General features: G+C 38.3%; 1 long non-coding RNA gene across 1 annotated transcript; it reads right to left on the minus strand.

Annotated features, from left to right (window-relative positions):
• Positions 1–8,102: 8,102 nt before the first annotated feature.
• On the minus strand, positions 8,103–9,902 carry LOC113287372. Its single transcript, XR_003330003.1, has 2 exons — positions 9,810–9,902; positions 8,103–9,646 (listed from the first exon to the last, which is right to left on the minus strand). It is a non-coding gene; the product is annotated as an uncharacterized LOC113287372 (long non-coding RNA).
• Between the last annotated feature and the right edge of the window lie 719 nt (positions 9,903–10,621).

Raw genomic sequence — 10,621 nt, forward strand, 5'->3', positions numbered from 1 at the left:
CGGTGGTCGTTATGATGATCTCCTAGTTCCGGTAGGAGTAGGATAGGCCTATTGAATTGCAAGGCCAAATCGTATGGCCGTGATCGTTTCTTAAGACTGATACAGACAGTCTAGATTTTCCTTAAAGAATTAAAACGCGTCTGATCGCGCTAACTTTTAATTAAAAAGTGTGTGAACACGCTGATCTCTTTTTCATAGGGTGGTGTAGCCTATGTGAGTGTTTTCATGCAGGTCTCAATACTGACACTTCGGGAGATTTATGCTACTCCGCTGCGAGTGAACATTAATCGTCATGTCATGCCAATATTGAGAGTTCGACTAGGAACATAACATCGGAAAATACCAGGAAGGTCAATGCATTAGTGAATAATGCCGGTGTAAAATAGGATTCACAGAATATTTGGGATCGTTGGTGTATGCACCATTCTGAGTGAATTACATATATATTCAATTACATTGAATTGCTCAATACATCCGTGAGAGGTTTATGCACTCATTACTTTTTAGATGACTTTCGTTCCTTTACAGGATGACAACGCATTAAATACAGGGTTTACGATTTTGACTCTGAACTAAAAACCACCATCAACAGGCATTATATGCAGAATGGGCCCAATTCCTGTATAAAATAAATCAGGTATTGGCATGGATATTGAATACAAATCAATACTGGTTGTTGATGATGGACTTTTGACGAAGGTTATATTCGTAAAATCACATCGAAAATCATACATCCCTCAGCAGCATCAGAAGAATCATAAGAGGATCATGTCTTCCCCTTCTGCAGGGGGTGAATCATAAGTCCAGTGACCACATCAGAAGCAGTAATACATGAGGGAAATATTAGGGTTTATGAGGAAAAACTTTTAATATTCCATGTATTTTGTAATCAAAGCTCAAAGTCTCAGCATTTGTTTATGAATTCAGAATTCATCTCTGGTGTTGTATTCTTTCCCAGAATAAATATGATGCTGATCACATCATATTTAAATGCTCCTAGACACATTGCATGCTAGTATAGAGCAAAGAATTAATTAAATCTAGTCGAAGTATTCATCGAATTGAATTCCTAGAAATTATACACTTATTAAATCCTAAATACTCACCTACTCAGGATCCATGGCTTCTCTCAGTTGAATTCCATGGAAAGTAATGGATATTTACCTTTCGGGCATTTAGGGTACCCCCGAGTAAACCCCGAGCAAGAGGCACGGATATATTTAGTAAGAATGCTCAAAAGAATATTCGTGGAAGAACAAGGATATGGAAGTCGGATCAAATAAGGAAAAGGAAGAATAATAAAATAATATAAAAAAAAATGGCGGGACCGGCAACCATGGCCATCATGGCCGGTTCCTCTCTTTTTTATTCTCTTTGTTATTTTATTATTATTATTATTAGAGTTTCCTCTTTCAATCAAAACTCATGAAACTTCCATATTTCTCCATGAACCATGTCGTTAGAAAAATAAGTGGTCCTGCAACCATCATGAGAAATATTAAAATAATATATTATAATATTTTTAATAGTGATCTTTCCATCACTATTAAGAGTTTCAGTGAAACTCAAATTCTTCATACAAGGGTGAAATAATGCTCGATGGACTACCAGAAAATATCAAAATTCTCAGGATTGGTCCGCAGAGAGCATGGTGACACGTGCATGCCACCATGGCCGGTCATGGTCGGCCCTTTGGCTTGCAAAAGCCAGTCCCACCTCTTTTGATGATTATTAACCTAATTAATCATCTAGAGTCCATGTTTGGTTCAAACTCCTTCCTGCAACTGGGAAATAGTCATCCACCCACCATCAGATGGTCCCACGATCACCAAGGGCCAGTTCTACACCTCTTGGTCGGTACCTTCTCTCTACAAGATTAGGTTCTACTACCTATTGCTCAGTCAAGCACAATTTAATAATGATTAAACAACAATTAATCATCCTTTCACCAACTGCTCTGCAAATGAGTTTGGTAAATGCTCAGTCTAGCATCCGAATACTACATGGTCGGTCTATTACTAGTAAAGCCAGTTCCTCTCTCATTCATTGGTTGACTCTCAGTCGATCATCCATTGATCATAATTAGGGTTGTAAACTGAATGCTCTGTCTAGCATAATTTTGAACATGTTCAAACACCAATATTTTAATATTGATCCGACAATCAATATTTTAATTAATTAGTTAAGTAATATTTGGCTTGGTCTTGCTACCAATTATTCGTGGATCTTACAGTATTTTCTCTGACTAGCAATACTTGCTTTAATCATCAATGCCCTATCTGGCAATATCCTAATTGCTTCAGCTAGCAATGGGTCATGGCCAACAAGGTTCAGAACCGCCATTTCTGGCAATATTCCTCATATTGATTCAACTATCAATATTCGAGTTACAATATTTCTCATGTTGATCCGGCTATAAATATCTGAGAATTTAATATTGATCCAGCTATCATTATTTTATTGGTTCACTAAAAAACATTTGGTCCGTCTGTCAACCACTATTTTAATAGTATAATCTCTCCTCTCATTCAACTAACTCATAACACACAGATCGAGAAATACCTTCGATGATCATTCAGTGATGATTATTTTCACAAGCGCTCAGTGCACCAACATAATGGTTTATGGTCGATCCAGGAATCTCATAAAACCATCACTAAGTCATTCGACTGTCATTACTGCTTCAACTAGCATAGTGATATTACATAGTGACCTAATTCAACAATCATGGTCTGCAGAGCATGTTGTTGCTTCAACATTCCATGCTTCATCCATCATAATATTGAACTTCGTCGGTTCAGTTCATAAGACTCATAGTCTTAGGTCAAAGATTGACCACTCACGCATGAAACATCAATTCATGTCACATGGGGGGATATCACTAGGGTTTTGGTCTGGCGTCCTACAACACGTGTGATGTGAGGTACATCCACGATGATAGTTGTGGTAAGTCGTGCTATCAGTTAAGTAATAAATGGAACAGTGGATAATCGATCGACCCAGTCTTCCGTGCAAAGTGGTAATGGTTTTTACACGATCTCCTGATAGGATTTCGGGATAACCCTATATGTGATAACCGCAATTGGACGGTGTCTAACTAGTAGACAAAGGCAAGTACGGGTCGTTCCCACAGGGAGCGGTGGAAATACCAATAATCAATATCTCTGATAAAACTAATCACGAAATAATATTTTGGATTTTTGAAATTGAAAACGATATAAAAATATTAAAATAAAAGCAATGGAAAGTCGGTAACCAGGGATATGAAGATGTTAGGGTTCCAGGAATCCGTTACAGGCAAATTACTCGTATTCAATCACAAAGGGTCTCAAGTAAACTCATGTAGAGTGGCAAACCTAACTACTCATACATGGAAGATATTGCATTTACGAATCGCTGACAAGAATCATCAAAAATGAATTATTTGTTCTCACCTAAAAGTAGAATTTCTAAACACTAATCATACATGGCATGAAGAGTCAAATAATATTCATAATTCAATTATTACTAAGGTTCAATGAGTTTTTCTACTAATCCAACAATGAAATCTACATGGCATAGCACATGAAAAATCTAGCTAGAAACTAAACATTGATAGAGAGACAAAATTATTAAACTTAAGTTCGATTGATAGAAAACCCTTATTCATGAAAACAAATAAATCCTACAACTTCATCCTTTAGTCCTAACATGAAATTAGCTAGGCATGGCTTTTCTTAAAAATCATAAACAAATATGAATATAAAATCCTAGCTAATCAAAAAGGAGAAAAATAAGATTCAAACCCTAATCTCCTCTGCGGCTCTCTTGAACTGCTTGTAGCCGCGCCTCCCATTCAAAACCTAACTGCTATTCTCGGCAGTGTAGCCTCTTGCAGCGTCGGCCTCCCCTTTCTGATCTTCTATCTCAAAATATATATATATGCTGCGAAGTCCTCTAACTGGACTATTGAAGTATCTCCAAAAGCCCATTCAATCACCGGCCACACTAAGCCTCCTTGCCAACTTCTATTCTCTGTCCGCCTACCTAGCACTCGCCTTCACTGACTGCAGCCACATCTTCTCATCTCATTGACCATCATCCTCCACCAGTACCAACGGCTCATACAAATCACCACTCGAGCTCAATTCTTCTCCATCTCGGCAACAACAGCTCACCACCAGGAATCCAATAGCAATGCCATCTCTCGTAACACACAACAAATACACCTCCATTTCTCCATTAGCTCCAACTTCAGACCCATTTCTTATCGTCGTAAATTGTAGAAAGATGTGAACTTAAATTGGCGAGGAAAAGGAATTTAGGCAACTATGAACATCATCCTTCAGCCAGTCCATCTTTTCGTCTTCACTGGTCTCATGACCTTGAGATATAACCCATAACTATCTCCCGTTTCTTCATTTGAGCCAGCACACAGCGATTTCAATTCTTGTAGCCTGAATTCAGTTCTTCCCTGGACATAACTCGAACCACGCTCCCCATCAAACCCAGCTGAACTTTATGAGCATCTTGTCTTTGTAACCTCCAATTCAAAAACTACCCAAATACTCTTCTCCCTGTACAGCCATCATCCAGAACCACTTAGCAGGCATCTCGCAACCATTAACTTGTAGCAGGTAAGCTTGTTGTCCGTCTCTTGATACCGACAGACTAGTCTATTACCAACAACCACACTGCAAACACTTTTGCACGACCACAGTTCCTTCTTGGTTGTTTTCAGTTCACACTCTAACTGCAAAACATCACCCGCTACTAACCATCCAACTACCGCCATCGATCACCAGCAACACCATTTACTGCCATTAATCACGGCAGCAACTCCCCGTTCTTCTCCATCACCCATTAACAGCAGTAGCTGCATATATTTCAGCTGGTTTTCCGGCTTGTAAACCTGTCGGGAACCCCCTTTTCTGTCCATGGATGAATCTGGTCCACACCCATACATAACTGAGGTACTATCTCCATTCAACACCACCATTGCCAGCAAGTATTTCATTTTCGAGACATCATTGTTGCTCTTCAGCCATCACCGAAATAATGAGACTCATCCCCAAAATCTTCTTCATGTTCAATCAAGTCATGCCTTGTAACATCTTCTCCAAACGAACACAACATCAGATCGATTGTTTGCTGTTGTAGAGCATCACGATTCCCATTTCTGCAAAGTAAAGATGAAAATATATTTTAACCTCACAAAGAACAGTATATGCTCTGTGCTTTGTATGCCAAATTTATGTGTGGTGAAGGAAAAGACACGTCCTAATGGGTTCAAATACTTCCAGACAAATGAATTGAATTCCTTAGCCTCTCAGCTCCCTTACTTTGAAGAACCAATAGTGGAGCTTCACGTGCTTGTATAAACAAAGGCAGTTCTTTGTTTTCTTTTGTAGTATCGGTTGGCTGTGATGAGTTCCATGCTGCTGATATATAAAGATACCAGGCCAGCCATTTTTGATCATTTTCATTGCAAACGCCAATTAGCTTCTGTTAAGCCATTTATTTTTCGGGTGAACGGATTTGATTGCATTTCCTACAAATAGCTCAGAACAATGTTACTAACCAAAATATCGAGTCCTAGCTAATATAAATACGGGTATAAAATGTAGCACTACGTGCTTATCAACACCCCCACACTTATATTTTGCTAGTCCTCGAGAAAAAACAAAGAATATATCTGCTCCAGCTGGATAAGAAGTGACGTCTTCTAAACAACTAGACGAAACCACAAAACCGTGGTATAGAGATGTCCGCTAGACAGCTAGACGGATCTGTTAAACAACGAGATCGAGAAATGTCCGCTAAACAACTAGACGGATCCGCTAAACAGCTAGATCGAGAGATGTATGCTAAACAGCTAGACAGAAAGACCCGCTAAACAGCTGATCATTTTTATTTTATTTTTTACATAAAATTTTTTGTGGACCCGCTACACAGCTGATCATAACATGTAAGAAAAATGAAAAAGACCCGCTATTCATCGAATTATTTTTTTTTTTTAAAGACCCTCTCAACAACTGGTCATATTATGCAAAATGTTTTCATTTTTTTTTATAGATCCTAACGAAAATGCCACACCCCCACACTTAAACGTTACATTGTCCTCAATATAATTGAGTCATCCAACGTACTTGAAATCAAGATGGGAAATTCAAGCAAACAAATAAAAGATATAGGAAAGAAAACAAATCTGATGGGTTGACTCCCATGAAGCATAATCTTGTATCCGTCTTTGCGCATATTGAGAACCTCAAACAAGATGAGGTTGCACCAAAGTAACCAGCAAAGCATATATATAAAGTCGGAAAAGTTGGGGATCTACCCAACGAATATATCAGCTGCAAATATGAACCTGCAAACACTAAAAACATCCGAAAATATGTGTAAATCCGTTCCCAATAGAATATAGTCCTTAGTCAAGATAATTAAATGACTCACATGGACAACAAACATAGAATGTATATTAGTTTCTATTTGGGACATACTCTTTAAATCAGGTTCAAGATCAGCTGAAATAACTTCCGTCGACACAATATCTTCACTAGAAATCATAAGAAGTAATGAATTGACATTGTCAAAAGGAAAAGAATCATCAAACTCAGCACAATGACCTAAACATGCATTTAGTGGTTTAAGTTCATAAAAATCAATAACTCCTAAATCTAGTTCTAAGTCCGCGGAAATAACTTATGTTGTTGAGTTACCTTGATTAACCATAGGAGGGAATAATGCATCGACAATATCATTAGGCATAGGGTCATTATAGTTAGAAAAATGAGAAATGCAAACTGATAAAGGTTCAAAATCAGCAGTGCAAGTTACCTTAATAGTATCAACCGCCTCATGCACAATATCAGGAACAAGAAAGTCTTCTGGGTACTTAGATGCAAAGTAATCCAACAACACTTTAGAAGCACACAATTCTAACCCTATACTAGGCAACTTTTGGAAGTCTAGGGGTCTAGAAACAACCTCTAAGTCGGGTGAATGATCTTGTGAGGTAGATTCATCAATGGAATTAGGAAAATCATCACCACAATCATCCACGGGGTCATCTATATGTTCTATCTGGAACAGAGAGTCACTACAATATTCATCATCAGCAACAAATAATTTTTGGCATTCAAGAACTCTCAATCTTTGTTCCAAACTAAGCGGTGTGTGTTTGTAATACTTCTCATATATCATTCGAGGCGATTCTTCACTTACCACATGTAGAGCAAAATCTCCATACCTTTGCCTATGCATATACTCCCCAAGCTTCATATCAGGAGATCTCTCATAAGAATGTGAATTTCTACGCTTATATTCTGCAAGTGTCATCTTAGATGACGTCTCGTACAAAAAATTCATCATCCTCAAAAAGGCTCCTGAAATAAAATTCTAAAATACAAAAAGAGTCAAAAGGAAAAATGAATCCTAAAAATAAAAAAAAAATATACTATACAAAAATAAAATAAAAACCTAACTATTTACAAAATCAAAAATACTAATTACAATATTCCACAACCGCTCCCCGGCAGCAGCGCCAAAAATTGATAGGGTTTCGGGATAACCCTATATGTGATAACCACAATTGCACGGTGTCTAACTAGTAGACAAAGGCAAGTACGGGTTGTTCCCACAGGGAGCGGTGAAAATACCAATAACCAATATCTCTGATAAAACTAATAACGAAATAATATTTTGGATTTTTGAAATTGAAAACGAAATAAAAATATTAAAATAAAATCAATGGAAAGTCGGTAACCATGGATATGAAGATGTTAGGGTTCCAGGAATCCGTTACAGGCAAATTACTCGTATTCAATCACAAAGGGTCTCAAGTAAACTCATGTAGAGTGGCAAACCTAACTTCTCAAACATGGAAGATATTGCATTTACGAATCGCTGACAAGAATCATCAAAAATGAATTATTTGTTCTCACCTAAAAGTAGAATTTCTAAACACTAATCATACATGTTATGAAGAGTCAAATAATATTCATAATTCAATTATTACTAAAGTTCAATGAGTTTTTCTACTAATCCAACATTGAACTATACATGGCATAGCACATGAAAAATCTAGCTAGAAACTAAATATTGATAGAGAGACAAAATTATTAAACTTAAGTTCGATCGATAGAAAACCCTTATTCATGAAAAAAATATATCCTACAACTTCATCCTTTCACCCTAACATGAAATTAGCTAGGCATGGATTTCTTAAAAACCATAAACAAATATGAATATAAAATCCTAGCTAATCAAAAAGGAGAAAAATAAGATTCAAACCCTAATCTCCTCTGCGGCTCTCTTGAACTGCTTGTAGTCGCGCCTCCCTTTCAGAACCTAACTGCTATTCTCGGCAGTGTAGCCTCTTGCAGCGTCGGCCTCCCCTTTCTGATCTTCTATCTCAAAATATATATATGCTGCGAAGTCCTCTAACTGGACTATTGAAGTATCTCCAAAAGCCCATTCAATCACCGGCCATACTAAGCCTCCTTGCCAACTTCTATTCTCTGTCCGCCTACCTAGCACTCGCCTTCACTGACTGCAGCCACATCTTCTCATCTCATTGACCATCATCCTCCACCAGTACCAACGGCTCATACAAATCACCACTCGAGCTCAATTCTTCTCCATCTCGGCAACAACAGCTCACCACCAGGAATCCAATAGCAATGCCATCTCTCGTAACACACAACAAATACACCTCCATTTCTCCATTAGCTCCAACTTCAGACCCATTTCTTATCGTCGTAAATTGTAGAAAGATGTGAACTTAAATTGGCGAGGAAAAGGAATTTAGGCAACTATGAACATCATCCTTCAGCTAGTCCATCTTTTCGTCTTCACTGGTCTCATGACCTTGAGATATAACCCATAACTATCTCCCGTTTCTTCATTTGAGCCAGCACACAGCGATTTCAATTCTTGTAGCCTGAATTCAGTTCTTCCCTGGACATAACTCGAACCACGCTCCCCATCAAACCCAGCTGAACTTTATGAGCATCTTGTATTTGTAACCTCCAATTCAAAAATTAGCCAAATACTCTTCTCCCTGTACAACCATCATCCAGAACCACTTAGCAGGCATCTCGGAACCATTAACTTGTAGCAGGTAAGCTTGTTGTCCGTCTCTTGATACCGACAGACTAGTCTATTACCAACAACCACACTGCAAACACTTTTGCACGACCACAGTTCCTTCTTGGTTGTTTTTCAGTTCACACTCTAACTACAAAACATCACCCGCTATTAACCATCCAACTACCGTCATCGATCACCAGCAACACCATTTACTGCCATTAATCACGGCAGCAACTCCCCGTTATTCTCCATCACCAATTAACAGCAGTAGATGCATATATTTCAGCTGGTTTTCCAGCTTGTATACCTGTCGGGAACCCCCTTTTCTGTCCATGGATGAATCTGGTCCACATCCATACATAACTGAGGTACTATCTCCATTCAACACCACCATTTCCAGCAAGTATTTCATTTTCGAGACATCATTGTTGCTCTTGAGCCATCACCGAAATAATGAGACTCATCCCCAAAATCTTCTTCATGTTCAATCAAGTCATGCCTTGTAACATCTTCTCCAAACGAACACAACATCAGATCGATTGTTTGCTGTTGTAGAGCATCACGATTCCCATTTCTGCAAAGTAAAGATGAAAATATATTTTAACCTCACAAAGAACAGTATATGCTCTGTGCTTTGTATGCCAAATTTATGTGTGGTGAAGGAAAAGACACGTCCTAATGGGTTCAAATGCTTCCAGACAAATGAATTGAATTCCTTAGACTCTCAGCTCCCTTACTTTGAAGAACCAATAGTGGAGCTTCACGTGCTTGTATAAACAAAGGCAGTTCTTTGTTTTCTTTTGTAGTATCGGTTGGCTGTGATGAGTTCCATGCTGCTGATATATAGAGATACCAGGCCAGCCATTTTTGATCATTTTCATTGCTACCAGGCCAGCCATTTTTGATCATTTTCATTGCAAACGCCAAATAGCTTCTGTTAAGCCATTTATTTTCCGGGTGAACGGATTTGCTTGCATTTCCTACAAATAGCTCAAAACAATATTACTAGCCAAAATATCGAGTCCTAGATAATATAAATACGGGTATAAAATGTAGCACTACGTGCTTATCATCTCCCACTTCCACTACCTTCAACTGTCACCACTTACAGGAGATTTATGTGCTGCTATAGATAGGTTTTTGAACCTATGATCTGATAACTGACGACAACCAAGACTCATCACTGTCAAGTTACCAAATACTTTCGGAAGATTTCTCTCGTCTACATAGAGAATCACTTTCACAATAGTTCAACACATCACATCACCAATAGATCAATCTACATCGATCTCCACACAATCTCAGCTTCCCTCCCTATAGACCGACCCTTCTCCTCCACTTGTGACGGAATTGAACCTGGAACGACCATTGTCTTGGCTTATGCCAGGGTCCTAAAGATTAGTTTCTCAAACTCAAAGTACTCTCGTGCAGTAAATTTGTTTAAAGATTCATACGATTTGTAACTTCGAGCACATGCTTCAGCGAGCACTTGTCTCCTCCACCACTTTTTTTACCAGAAAACCCGTGAGTCGTTTTTACACACAAATAC

This window comes from Papaver somniferum, chromosome 6, assembly GCF_003573695.1.
Source record: "Papaver somniferum cultivar HN1 chromosome 6, ASM357369v1, whole genome shotgun sequence".
NCBI classification, from domain to species: Eukaryota; Viridiplantae; Streptophyta; class Magnoliopsida; order Ranunculales; family Papaveraceae; genus Papaver; species Papaver somniferum.